The sequence below is a fragment of the Manis pentadactyla genome, chromosome 3 (assembly GCF_030020395.1).
Source record: "Manis pentadactyla isolate mManPen7 chromosome 3, mManPen7.hap1, whole genome shotgun sequence".
Classification (NCBI taxonomy): Eukaryota; Metazoa; Chordata; class Mammalia; order Pholidota; family Manidae; genus Manis; species Manis pentadactyla.
The window spans coordinates 131,904,088-131,919,557 of NC_080021.1; the positions used below are offsets into that span (position 1 = coordinate 131,904,088).

The 15,470-nt window shown below is 36.7% G+C and overlaps 1 protein-coding gene and 1 long non-coding RNA gene across 6 annotated transcripts in view; both read right to left on the bottom strand.

The window, feature by feature from the left end:
- The window catches only part of AUH (AU RNA binding methylglutaconyl-CoA hydratase), a 215,527-nt gene that overhangs the window by 104,906 nt on the left and 95,151 nt on the right, over positions 1–15,470 (bottom strand). The window lies entirely within an intron of this gene.
- Positions 3,411–11,013, bottom strand: LOC130682954 (uncharacterized). Its single transcript, XR_008996434.1, has 2 exons — positions 6,342–11,013; positions 3,411–5,039 (listed from the first exon to the last, which is right to left on the bottom strand). It is a non-coding gene; the product is annotated as an uncharacterized LOC130682954 (long non-coding RNA).

The window sequence follows — 15,470 nt, forward strand, 5'->3', positions numbered from 1 at the left end:
CAGTGACTGTCTAATAAACTGGGTGGGAAGACAGGGCAGGATAGAAGGGAAGCACACAAAGCAGCACAAAACAGCTTGTGGGGGTAACGGATATGTTTATAACCAAGATTACAGTGATGGTTTCCCAGGTGTATTCATGCATCAAAAACCTACCAAATGTGGGCAGTTCATTGTGTGTCAATTATATCCCAATCAAGTTAAAAATACAAAACAAAAATAAAGTATGCAAATGGTCTATAAGGAAATACATACAAAAATGAAAACAGCACTAAGAATGTGGTTTTGTGTTTGAGATCTTCATTTTTTAAATATCCCAACTAAAGAAAATGTGTCATTTATTTTAACAACATGTAATTCCAAAAGGGTTTGCAGTAGTATACAGTAAAAGTAGAATAATAAAACCCTAAACAAGGCAGTGAAACTGTAACAAATTAGAATTTGAGCAAAAGATTTTAATAATTGCAAAAAAAGTCATCTGTAATATTTACTTTTTTTCTGAAGTATAGCGAATTTTAATTCATCAAAATATCAGGTAATAATCATGCTGATAGACAGTGACTGCAAAGGGGAGTGAGGACTTGATAATATGGGTGAATGTTGAAACTGCATGTTTTTCATGTGAAACCTTCCTAAGATTGTATATCAATGATACTTAAATAAAATATTTTTCAGGTAAAAAAAAAAAAAGAAACGAGAAATCTCAAGTAAACCACCTTACTTTATACCTCAAGAAACTCCAAAAAGGATAAAGCCCTAAGTTAGGAGTAGGAAGAAAATAATAAACATCAGAACAGAAATAAATGAGACCAAAAAGGACAATAGAAAAGATGAATAAAGCTAAGAGCTTGTTTTTTGAAAATATAAAGAAAATACACAAAGCTTTAGTAAAACTCGCCAACAAAAGAGAGAAAACTTAAATACAATCAGAAATGAAAGAAGCTTTACAAAAGATACCACAGAAATACAAAGGATCACAAGAGACTACTATGTACATGTTGTTAATGTGGTATATCCCGTGGTATATGCCAACAAATATTGGACAACTGTAAGAAATGGATAAATTCCTGGAAACACAACCTGCCAGGACTGAAACATGAAGAAATAGAAAATCTGAAAAGACTGATTACTACTAAGGAGATTGAATCAGTAATCAAAAACCTACCCAGAAACAAAATTCCAGAACCAGATGTCTTCATTGGTGACTCTCACAAACATTTAAAGAAGAATACCAATCTTTCTCAAGTTCTTCTAAAGGACAGAAGATGGGAGAACACTCCCAAACACATTTTAGTAGGCCAGCATTATCCTGGTAACAAAACAAGAAAAGGAGACCACCAGAAAAAAAAAATCAAAGGCCAATATTGCTGATGAAAATAGATGCAAAATACCTCAATAAAATATTACAAACAATTCAACAATACATTAAAAGGATGAGACACCCTGACCAAGCAGGTTTTATTCCAGATTTACAATATTTCGACATCTGCAAATCAATCCACGGGATATACCACATTAACAACATGAGGAATAAAAATCATATAACCATCTCAATATGGCAATAAAGGACTTGACAAAATTCTACATCCATTCATGACAAATATCCTCAACACAGTTGGTAGAGAAGGAACGTACCTTAATATATGAGAGGCCGTATATGACAAGCCCACAGCTGACATCATATTCAATTATGAAAAGCTCAAAGCTTTTCTTCCATGATCAGTAACAAGACAATGATAGCCACAGATGCCACTTTTCTTCAACACAATATTGAAGGTCCTAGCCACAGCAATTAAGCAAGAAGAGAAATACAACTCATCCAAATCAGAGAGGAATAAAATTGTCACTAAATGAATTCAGTAAAGTTTCAGGACATAAAATCAATATATAAAAATCAGTTGCATTTCTATACACTAATAATGAACTATCAGAAAGACAAGGAAAACAAACCCATTTACAACTGCATCAAAAAGAATAAAATACCTATGAATAAGTTTAACCAAGGAGATTAAATATCTGTAATACTGAAAACTGTAAGACACTGATGAAAGAAATTGAAGACAAAAGTAATGGAAAAATTTTCCATGGCCACGGATTAAAACAATCTTGTTACAATGTTCATGCTACCCAAGCATGAATGTTCAGGTAAATGAAAAAGCAATCTACAGAGTCAATGTAATCCCTATGAAAATTCCAAAAGCATTTTTCACAGAAATAGAAAAATCCTAAAATTTGTATGGAACCATAAAAGACCCCATAAAGCTAAAATAATCCTGAGAAAGAAGAACAAAGCTGGAGGCATCATGCTTAAAGGTTTCAATTTTTTTTTACAAAGCCATAGTAAAAAATGCAGTATGGTATGGGCATAAAATCAGACACAGACCAATGGAACACAAAAATAAAAGCCCCAAAATAAAAACATATATATGGTTAATTAATTCATGACAAAAGAGCCAAGAATATACAATGGAGAAAGGACAATCTCTTCAATATAGGAATGGAAAAACTGGACATCTATGTCAGAATTTAATCTAAGAATGAAACTGGACCACTATCTTACACAATACACAAAGATCAATTCAAAATGGATTAAAGACTTTCATGTAAGAACTGAAAACATAAAATTCTAGAAGAAAACGTAGGCAGTAAGCTCCTTGAAGTCAGTCTTAGTGATGATTTATTGGATTTGACACAAAAAAAGCAAAGGCAACAAAAGCAAAAGAAAACAAGTGGGACTATATCAAACTGAAAATAGCTTCTGCACAGCAGAAACCATCAACAAAATGAAGGCAAGCCTCTGGAATGGGAGAAAATATTTGCAAATTATGTATCGGATAAGGGGTTAATAGTAGAATATATAAAGAACTCACACAACAGCAAAATAATTTGCTTTAAAAATGGGCAGAGAATCTGTACAAACATTTTTCCAAGTAAGACATACAGATGGCCAACAGGTAAATGAAAAGGTGCTCAAAATCACCAGTCAACAGGGAAACTCATATGAAAACCATAATGAGGTCTCACCTCACATCAGTAATAATGCCTATTATCAAAAAGAGAAGAAATAACAAGTATTGGTGAGGATGTGGAGAAAAGGGAACACTTCGCATTCTTGGTGGGAATCTAAATTGGTACAACAGCTGTGGGAAACAGTATGAAAGTTCCTAAAAATAGAATATATGATCCAACAACTCCACTTCTGAGTATTTATCTGAAGGAAATGGAACACTAACTTGAAAAGATATATGCATCCCCACAAAATTCCACTATTTTACTTATCCTCCTAGTTCTAATTAAGCATTATTTACAATAGTCATGACATGGAAACAACTGAAGTGTCCACAAGAGAATGTGTGGATAAAGAAAATGTGGTATGTATGTACATGTATGCACACACTCTCTCTCTCTCTCTCTCTCTCTCTCTCTCTCTCTCTCACACACACACACACACACACACACAGGGATTATTACTGACCCACAAACAGAAGGAAATCCTGCCATATGCTAGAACATGGATATAGCATGGCCAGGCCTTAAGGGCATTATCCTAAGTGAAGTCAGTCAGAGAGAGAAAGACAAATAATGTATGACCTCACTTATATGTTTAATCTGAAAAAAAATACAAACTCATAGATACAGAACAGATTGGTGGTTGCCAGAGATTGGGCAAAATGGGTGAAGATGGACAAAAGATATAAACTTCCAATTATAAAGTAAGTCCTGGGAATGTAAAGGACAACATGGTGACTATAGTTAATAATACTGTACTGTACATTTGAAATTTGCTGGAGAGTAAATCATAAAAGTTTCCATCAGAAGAAAAAAAGAAGTTTGTGACAATGCGTGGTGACAAATATTAACCAGACTTACTGTAGTGAATATTTCACAACATTCACATACATGGAGTCATTATATTGGGCACCTGAAACTAACATAGTGTTCTATGTCAATTGTATCTCAATAAAATTAAATAAATAAATACTGCAAGTGAAGAACAGATGCATATGTATTCATTTAAGAAATCACAGCACTTCCTCTTCCAGCCAAGATACAGTAGCAAAGACTGGATTTACCTTCTGCCTGAAACACCCAAAAAGACATTTTCATAAAACAACAAAGGACAGCGATGACAGAAACATGGGAAACAAGCCAAGTGAGACATGCATCTACATAAGCTTATCATCCAGGAAGAGTTTCCAGGACACAGCACCAAGAGGTAGAACCAAGTAATCTCCAGGACATCTCAATGGAAGAAGAGCTGCGAGCCCAGGGAGACCCAGGTTAACTACACCATGCAAGACAGAGCAAGAGTCTGAAAACCTGAAGGGGCTCCCTCTTGAGTACTGAGCAGAGTACCCACCACTTCTTGTTCAAGGAAGCGCTCTGAGTACAGGAAAGAACCACCAGAAAGGAGGAGAGATGCACAGAGTTCATTCAAAATACAGGCCACGCTGAAGGACCATGAAGAAAATTACTCTCAGGCACATCATAATTAAAGCTGTTCAAAATCAGTTACAAGGAGAAAATCCTAAAGCAGTTCTAGAAAAAAAAAATGTGTTTATATACAACAAACAACATTAAGGATGACAGCAGATAGTACTGAAAGATAAATGCCAGCCTACAATTCTATATCCAAGAAAAATATTTTGAAATACAGAATTAAAATACTTTTCCAGATACTCAAAAGCTGAAGGAGCTCAGCAGCAGCAGACCTATACAAGAGAAATATTAAAGAAAGTCCTGGAGAAGGAACAGTAATAGAAGTATGGGTCTACACAATGAAATAAAATGGCTAGGAATAACTACAGAGGGGTATACTTAGGACATTTTCCTAATTACTTTAATCTCTTTTAAAAACAACTAATTATTTAAACAAAGAAAATCAACCATGCACATGGGTTTACAGCATATATAAAATGTATAACAACAACAAGACAAAAGTCAGAAGAAAACAATAAAAGTACTTACTATAACATTCTTGTATGTAAAATGGTTTATCATATGATGTAGACTGTCATAATGAAAGGTGTACAGTATGTGCCCTAAAACAATCAAGAAAATAACAAAATACAGAGCAATGGTTATTAAGTCAACAATGGAAATAAAGTTAAAACATAAATATTCAACTAATTCAAACAATGGCCAAAAAAAGGTAGAGGGACAAAAAAGAACAGAAAACAAGGAAATAAGGGATATATCTAACAGCATCAATAATCATACTGAACAATAACCATATTGAACAGAGCCTTGAAATCCATGAAACAAGTACCAATAGAACTGAAAGAAGAAATAGAACAATTCACAAATTTAGCTAGAGCTTTAAATTCCTGTCTCTCAGAAAACCAGTAAAAATAAAGAACTGAACACTATCAACCAACTTAATTCACATTTATAGAACATTTAGGCAAACAACAGAATTGTAAAAAATGGTTAGAAATTAAAGGTTTAACCAAATAAAGAGATATATTTTGTTCATGACTGTGAAGAGTAATGCGAAAATACCAAACTGATCTATAGAATGAATGTAATCTCTTTCAAAATCCCACCAGGATTTTTTGGTACAGATTGACATGCTGACTCATGGAAATACGAAGTATTTACATTAGACAAAATAAGTACATTTGTCAAATCTACATTTGACAAGTAAGAGGACTAACTCTGATTTTGAGATTTTTACTAATCAAATCATTATGGTACTGATAACAAGGTAAACAAATAGATTAATGGAATAGGAAAGAGTCCAAATATAAACCTACACATATATAGACATCTCATTTTTGACAAAATGCAAAGGTAAATAAGAAGGGAAGGACATTCCTTTCAACAAATGGTGTTGGAATAATCAGATGTCTACACACAAAAAACAAGACCAATTCATACCTCACCCATATACAAAATCTGACTCAAAGTGGATCACTGACCTAAATGCATACCAAAAACCATAAAAGATCTAGAACAAAATATAGGAGAAAAACATTTGTGACCTTGGCTTAGCAAAGATTTCTTAGATACCACACCAAAATCACAATCCATGAAAGAATAAACTGATAAATTGAACTTCATCATTAAAATCTGCTATTTGAAGGAATTCCTAAGAGAATGAAAGGCAAGTCACAGATGGGAAAAAGCACATATTTGCAAAAGGACTTGTATCTATAATACTCAATAATAAGAACACTCATGAACTCAAAACTCTCTAAAGAAACAACCAATGAAAAATGGAAAAGATTTTAAAAGATATGTCATCAAAGAAATACAGATGGCAACTAAGTTCATCAAAAGATGCTCAGCATCATTAGACATAAGGAAAATGAAAATTATAACCATAAAGAGATAGTTCATACCATGAGAAGGACTAAAAATCACACCAAGCCTTGGTGAGGATGCAAAAGAAACTGGAATTCTCATCACTGCTGGTGGGAACTCTCATCACTGCTGGTGGGAACTCTCATAGACGGCTGGTCCAACCACACTGGAAACCAATTTGGCAGTGTATTAAATATGCAAACATACATTTACCATGTGAAGCTATTCCAGTCCTAAGCAATTACACAAGTTAACTTAAAGCATATGTCTATACAAAGACTTAGACAACACATTCACAGCCACTTCATTCCTAGGACCCCCAAAATGGAAATAAGCCAAGTGTCTATCCACATATGAACAGATCATTAGACTGCGGTATATCTACACAATGCAATACCATTCAGCAATAAAAAGGAATAAACTCTTGAAACTTACTACATCAATGAATATCAAAATAATTATGCTGAGTGAAGGAAACCATGCAAAGAAAAACTCCTATAATGCCACAGAACATTTATGTAAAACTCTAGAAAATGAAAACTAATCTGTAATGACACAAAGTGGTTCAGTAATTGCATGAAAAAACTTTTCATGTTTTCTGAGGTGATGGCTGTGGATATGGTTTCAGGGTGTATATATGACAAAAACTAATCAAACTGTAAGCTAAAAACATATGTAATTTATTGTACATCAATTATATAACTTAGTAGAGCTGTTAAAAATATTTTAAAAAGAAGAAAATTATAGCTAACAACATGAATAGTAACAGTTAAGTGTCCATCCTGCCAATGTACCAGAGAATATTATAAAAACACATATACCTCGCCAATTCTCACAACAGCCCTGTTCTATAGACAGTATCATCATCTTCCATGGCACAAAAAAAGAAACAGCAGTATGAAGTGCAGAAATAGCTTACCTAATGAAATACAGCTTACTGAGGGAGGCGATTCAAGTATAGAGTGGCACAGCCCAGAGCCCCTCCCACGAACGAGGACCCTGCCCACAGGCAGAGATGGCTGCTTTTCAGCTGTTCAATCCCAACTGCCACTGCTGAGTGGATAAGTGTGCTGATTAATGAAGTTGAATGTAATGATGAAAAACACACAGTTAATAAAATATTCCTATAATAGTAATTCTCCAATTTACTTTGGATAACTAACTACTCACTGAAGGCAATTTCATGCCATCTCCTCCAGGAGCAGATATTCACACATTTACTAATACTCACTGAACACCTACCAGCCCTGTGGTCTCAAGGGCTGGGAATGAGACAGACAGTCTCTGGGTTCATGAACCTTCAAGAATTTGTACAGTTTACACTTTAAATTTAAATTTACGATTCTGAATCAATTTTCATATCAATTGTGAGACTGAAGTAGAGGATTTTCTTTTTTTTTGCACATGTATGTCTGACTTTTCCAACACCATACTTTCTCCACTGAATTGCCAATGTACCTTTGTCAAATATCACCTGGCCATATTTGTATGGATCTGTCTCTGGATTCTTTATCTCCACTGATCAATGTATATAACCTTTCACCAACACCACACTCAGTCTTGCAGCAATAATTCCTTTAAGTTTTCCTTAATCTGAGAATGTTATTTCATCCTTTGCTCAGGATATTTTCTCAGGAAACAGAATTCTTGGGTGACAATTCTTTCCATTCAGTACTTCAGAAACAACATTCCACTTATTTATGAACTCTACTGTTTCTGATGAGGAATCTAGTTGTTCAAATAATTGTTTCCCTATAAATAATGTGTTATTTTCCTCTGACTTTCAAGGTTTTTTGTTTAGTTCTTTAGTTTTAAGCAATTTAATTATGATGTACCCAGTCATGGATTTCTTTGGACTTACCTTGTTTGGTTCACTTAGCTTTTTAAATCCTTATGTTCATGTCTTTCATCAAATTTGCTAAGTCTTTCCTGGGACTCTTGTGGCACAAATGTTAAACATTTCAGTATTGTCCCATAGGTCCCTTGAGGTTCAGTTCATTATTCAGTCTTTTTTATTTGTTATTCAGACTTAGTTCCTACTGACCCATCTTCCAAGTTCACTCAAGCTTTCTTCTGTCATCTCTCTTCTGCAGTTCAGTCCACCCAATGTGTTATTTTGGCTATTGTATTTTTCAGGCCTAAAATTTGTTTGTGGATACTTTATATCCTTAAATTTCTTTTCTGAGGTGTCAAGGCCCAACATGCTGTGCTGCTGAACATCTTGGCAAACCAGGTGAACCACAGATGGCCTAACTACAAGCTCCCCACTCTGCCCCGTGGGTGAGCACCCTACACAAACAACCTTCCTCATCAAGGACTCCAGACATGGTGCCTACTTATCCCTGGGGAGCGGACTCCAGTTCCCTGCCAGACTAGGGAATTCTTCAAGTAACCCAATCACATCCTCCTAGGGGAGCCAGGGGGTACTCTGCCTCGTCACTACAAAGCCTTCCTCCCACAGCCTGTTTTTCATTCTGCTCCCAAGGGCAACCTCTGTGTGGCCCCGGGTGGCATGTAGTATCCTCTTCCCCTGGGCTGTGAGTATATGCAACTAAGAAACAGTGGATCACACCTGCCTAGTGCCAGGTATCACGTGTCTGGTCAACCTAGAAACCCAGGGCAGGAATCCTTCTCTCACCAACAAGGTGAAGAGGTGATTGAAACAGTTACCCTTACTTCCTGGAGCATTTCTGCAACAACTGCTTTAAAATCTTTCTAAGATAATTCCAAGAGCTGTCTTCATGGACAGCATCTGTTGATCATCTCCCATGCAAGCTGAGATCTTTGGATCCTTGATGAGCTGAGTAGTTACAGGCCGGGTACGTTATTTTAGCATTCAATCAGGTTGGTTGTATTCAGGCTGCACACTCCAACCATCTGTGGACGATGGCTTCAGTATTAGTTATGTTTTCAAGACCTTTGGTCAGTTTTGGATCTGGGCAGTGGCCCATCTCTTGGTTCAAATTCTTAAAGTGTCTGGTCTGCTGTTAAGCATCAGAGACACACATACACGGCCTGGGAATGAGTCCAAGAGCTCCCCAATGACTTTATGGGGACCTCCTCCTGAATTCCTCACTCTTTCCCATCATCCTGCTACTTTTCAGCTCCCTAGGGCTCCCCCTTGTTGGTCCCCCAGCCAGACATCCGACTTATATTTACCTTCATCTGCTGTGCACTTCCAACAAGTATGCCTGTACAAGGCCAAAGGGCAAACAGCAAAGAGAAGCAATGGGCACTTACCCACACCCTCTTGAGACAACAGCTCCTCTGACTGAAAGAGGAGGTTCTCCCTGCTCAGAATTTTGGTGTTTTGGGTCCTGGCTGCCACTGCTATCCCTACCAGGAAATCTGTCTCCCAGTTTCTCAAGCCTGACTTAGAGGGACTCTCCTGGAGTTCTCTCTGTCTACGACAATGTCCATTTCTGGGTGTTTTTATACCAGCCAGTGAGTACTGAAAATACAATTCCCCATTTTTATTTCCAGTTCAGATCACTCTCCTAAATGCCACATTGCACAACCAAATGTGTACTTGTTAATACTACACTTCAGTGTTAAACAATTATTTTCAGTCAGACATGTCCAAAATACTCCTTGCTGTCTCTCCCAAACCTACTATTTTTACAACTTCCCACATTTCAGTTGAAGGGAACTTCTCAGTTACTCCAGCTAGAATCCTTTGAGTCATTCTTTATGTCTCTCTATCTCTTACATTCCTCATCTGTCAGGAGATTCTCTAGGTTCCATGTACACCCCCTACGTCCCCCATGACTGCCTCCTCCAGGCACCCCCACACTTCACGTGAACCACAGCAATGGGCTCCTAGCAGGAACAAGCTCCTGCATCCAACCAGGCCCCACTATGTCTACTGTTGTCATTGTGACCAGACAAATCTTTAAAAGCCTAAGATCCCATTGCACTTCTACTGCTACGCTGCTGTGGGTTCCTCTTAACTCAGGGTAAAATCTGTGATGCCTCTCTGCCCTGACTCAGCAATAGGATCTCCTATTACTCTCCTCCCTATCTGTTATGGCTGCAGTGGTAGGAGATGTTCCAGGCATGCTCCCATCTTAGCCCTTTATCCTGGCTGTTCCTTTGTCCGAAATGCTCTCCCTCTTATCTGTTTAATTCCCTCAATGTCTATCAGTCCTAACTCCAGTGTGCCTTCTCAAGGAGAGTTCCTCTGACCCCCTATTTTAAACTGCAAACCCCCACTCTTCTGCCCCTTCCCCTATGTATTTTCCTACAGCACACTGCCTTTCTGCTGTAACCCTTCTCTTGCCACCTGCCACACCTCCTGCCCGTGACAGAACGTCAGCTGCGTGGGTGGCTGCAGTGATCCCTCCTTGTTTGTCCACAGCTGTATGCCCTATATCTACACAGTGCATGGCTCAACAAATACCTGTTGAGGGATGTGAATAAATATGAGCAGACTTACACACATTTACAGTTATAAAGCAAAGGGAGCAGCAGTAGGAGAGGGGCTTAGAGAAGTGCTGGAAACCCAGCTTGCAGGTCTTGTAAACTGAGACTGGTACCTAACCGAACCCACACTATTTCCTCAAACTCACAATCCCTAGTTGTAAATTGCCTTATTACTTTTCAATTACAACAACTTTATAATAATAGGGTCGTTACGATTCTTGTACACACGTTTAATCTCTCCTACCAGATTCTGGATGAGCAATTCCAATGGAGCATTGCTGAGTGATACACATATTATACATATACACATATATATATATAAAATATATGTATTTTTCCTCCAGAGCAACTAAAAAAATGGCCTGTCAACAGTGGAAGTTGACAACTTCCAAAACACCCTAATTAGACATAAAGAAATGAACTGGGCACTGACTTACATTTTATAAAGTATGAAGAAAGGAGGCTCTGCGGTGTCATGAAGTGTGTTACTACCTGTAGTAGACTCCAGAGAGCACAGTGAGAGCGAGCCTTGAGAGAGGCACTCAGCAACACTGCGCATGTTTGACATTACATAAGCCTCTTAAGAATCACAGTCTTATTTTTGTTATACTTCTCCTGTTCCTGAAATAGTATGACCTTATTAATCAGATTTGGCACAGAAAGGTCTTTTGCTATTTATGAAAATCAAATTCACCCTCACAGGATAAAGATGAGTCACTGCTGAAGGCATTCAAAATAATAAGCTCAGAGTCTGATGTAAATTCTAAGAGGATTTCAACAAAGGCCACAAACAAAACTTTCCAAAATGACTACTGCGTTCATGACAACAAACACAAAGATCTAAAAATCTATCATTACTTCACAGACCCACCTTAGTGTTCTTAGATACCATGCCAAGAAACTGTCTTATTGCCAAACACAGCCTGAAGTGAGACGGACAGTGATGCCCCATATCCCTCACCCAGGGGAGAAGGAAACAGACAAAATGGGGATTCTTTTTCTGTCCAGTGAAACTTGAGTGCACTGATATTCTTCCTTTCTTTCTAAACTTGGGGAATCGTCAATGCCAATAATAACTAAGATTCTTTTCCTGAAAAGCTCCTAAGAGAATGCTAAAAGCATACCCACAGTTAGTTACCACTTTAACCAAGTGATCAAACTTATTGCCACTCCAAGTGGGACAACCTATTATCAAATGCAATCATGAAATGAAATGAAAATGAAATACAGAACATGGGCCATTCAGTGTTCTTGGCAAAATGTTTCCACCTAAACCTAAACACAGGAAATAATTCGGTGAAATCCACAATGTACAAATCTCAAGAAAATAAAATGAGGGTTATAAAAGACAAAAAAGACAGATTTATCTAGATTTAAAACTAAACAAACAAAAACACAGATCTAACCAAATTCATGTCTGACACTTAACTAGACTCTGAATTGTAAAAGCAAAACCAAAAAACAACTATCATTTTGAAACACTTGGGGAAATCTGAATATTAATGTTAATACTGTTAGAGTGACAGTAGTTTTGTGGTTATAGAAAAGTCTGTTCTTATTCTTAGGGAAGACATGCTGAAATATTTAATGTTTCAGCTTCTTATTTTGAAACAGTTCAGAAAAATAATGGATGTGCATATGAGAGAGGCAGACAGAGGGTGGAAGGCAGGAAAGAAGAGTACGGGGGAACACATCTTGGTGAAGGGTATAAAGAGGTTCATTTTACTGTCTTTCCAATTTCCTCGTTTGAATATATATCTCTAAAATAAAAAGCTGGAGAGAATAATAGAGAATCACAAAGCAGGAAATAGGAGACAGTGGTATATACTCAAGCAAGAAGACCTAACAGTTATCTTCGTTTTATAATAAGGTTTCTTGACACAAACCCCAAATCCTCCAGTAGAAGAGAGAACCTGCCACCATTTTCTATGCAAACTTAAAGAAATTTCCTGACTGTCAAATAAAAGAATGCTAATTCTCTGAACTTGTTTTATTTGGTCCCTGTAAATGTGTTAAAGTGTGGTATTGTTTGAGGAGCTACTCCTAAAAGGGATTGTATTTTATAATACTGGAGCACTCCCCTCAATGGGGAGAAGATAGGAAGTTTAGCTGTTTTATTAAAGGCAAAAAGACTGAAGAAAGAATAGGGATATGTAATGTAAAAAAATCCCCAATAGAATTCAGAATATTGTACAAAAATCCTAGGGTAACAATTTAATTATTTTTAAATTGGCTAGTGCTTTAAAGTATTAACATTGTATTTTGTATTTCATAATATTTGTCTATACCCAAATATATATTACCCAAAAAAGTACTGATTTAAGCATATGACAGTCAATTTCACTTCATTTTTTAATTTCATCTGATATACTATCTAAAGAAGTTCTGTTTGGTTTTAGTATGTTTCTACATTCCTTTCACCTTCCTTTTCATTAAACTGGATACCTTTAATAGTCATTTAACTCTAGATAATCTCCTTTCTAGCAAAAACTGAGATCTAGATACTAATTTAAAATTGCATCATACTAATGGTTCATTAACATTCACATTCACTAGGAATATTATCTTTTCAAATCAGTCATTTCATAACTTGTTTTATTTTAACAAAATTTATAAAATATACCTTAAAAATCATATTGTTACTCCAGCTCAAGTTAAAAAAAAAAAGAATAAAAAAACTAAATGCTACATTTTGACCAATTGTTCCCCAGAAAAGGGCAGAAATTATAATGATATGACAACCAGGAAATCAGGTTATTTCTTCTGTTTGTCAAATGTACTAAATCCAAATGAGGAGGTATAGTTTCATCTGGACTAACTCCCCAGTGCTGCCCAGCTGGAAGCACGGGCCTGTAATATTTTAGAGGAGCATTATTTGTTAGACTTGTTAACACCTGATCTTCTAGACTGGATGCAGTTCATATATTTTACCCTAAGCTATTTCATCTATTACATTAAAAGGGAGAGTGAAACATTAATTTTTTCCATGATATTCTCTGAGTATTTGAATTTTCCCCACTTCTTTTCTAGCCATCTTTGGCTATCCATAGGCAAGCTCATCGGAAACAGATGAAGGGTGGAGCAGCTGTCAGTGAAGGAAGGCTCCCTGAACAGGGCCTTGCGCATGCAGGAGACCTGCCTGGCTTCTCAATCAGCATGTACAACAGGAAGCAAGTTAGGCATCTTCTTCTAGCCAAAAGATTCACCAAGATGGGATAAAAAAATTAAGTGCTGTCTACTGTGTCTATTAGAAAAGCTCTTTGTAACAGTTAACAAAAATGTTTATAGCCAAGAAAAGATAATCTCATAGATCAATTTAGGCATGGCAAGTTTGTCAACTTAAAAATAGCTTTAAGAAAAAAAAGAAAAGCAGTATTTCTATATAAGAAAGGGAAAGGGAGAAAGGGAGATGGAAAAAATATCTGTTAGCAAAAAAATCTTTTGGGCACAGAACAGTAGAACAGAAGATTTTTTCCCATAAAAACTTCAGAAATAGCTCATTAAGCTAATACTAAGAAAAACCTTAAACAAACTGGTTTACTGTTTAAAAAAATCAGGTTTTACTTAGGTACTTTAATAACTATAATACTAATGTAAAAGTGAACCAAAAATTATGCATGCATCTCTCTTTATCTGAATGTGAGCATGTGGCAGAATGAGATACATTTTTCAATAAAAAATACAATATTATATAACTATAAGCTGTATGAGCTATAAAATTGAAAGCTTCATTATATAAAGGGGCAACTGAAAGACTCACTTTAAAGACTGAAACCAGTCTTTATAAATAGATAGGAAAATGGTAAAGCATTCTGAATTTTATGACAAATAAATTTAGTTAATAAACATTCTCAAACTAATCACATTAATGAGAATTCAGTCTAAATTCAAGCAAATTTACCAAGAACGGGTTCTCATTAATGGAGTCACTATCAAGGAGGACCCCAGGGAACTTAAGCCCACTGAGAGGGAAATGCTAGTCTCCAGGCCTCACTTGGAACAGGCAGCTCCCGAGAAAGGATGCACAGAGCTAGAGCTGTGAATTACCCTCAGTTCCACAAATCATCAACTCAGAAATTTTCACCTCCTCAACCCAACAGTACTCCCTACAACCATTCTATGTACTGGTGGTTTTATAACCAAACACTTCATTTTCAAGACATGGTAAATAACTACATCACCAAGTTCATCTTCCTCCCACCTCCATTTCTGCCACCTACTAATTCCCTGTCCAGGACAATCACTTAAACATTTCTTTCTAAATTTCTTTCTGTGTTTCTTTAGGCTGCTATAACAAATTACCGCAAACCTGGTGGCTTAAAACATCAGAAATGTATTCTATCACAGTTTTGGAGGCAGAAGTCCAAAACCAAGACCTGGTCAAGTGGCTCCTTGTGGTGGCTCTGAGGAAGACTCTTCCAGCTTCTGGCAGCTGCCGGCAATCCCGGGCCTTCACTGGCTTATGAGAGCACCTCCCATTCTCTGTTTCTGTCGCCACTGGCATTCTCCCCTCTGTTTCACCTCTTTCATCTGAGTCTTCTCTTCTTATACTGACACTTGTCTTTCAGATAATCCAGGATGATCTCGTCTCAAGATCCTTAATTACATCTGCAAAGACCCTTTCTCCAAATAAGGTCACATTTCACAGGTTCAAAACTGACTTACCTTTGGGGGGTACACCATTCAACTACAGCTTCTGTCTTTCTAGGATTAGCTATATCCTAATGATATGCAAATGCTTACTT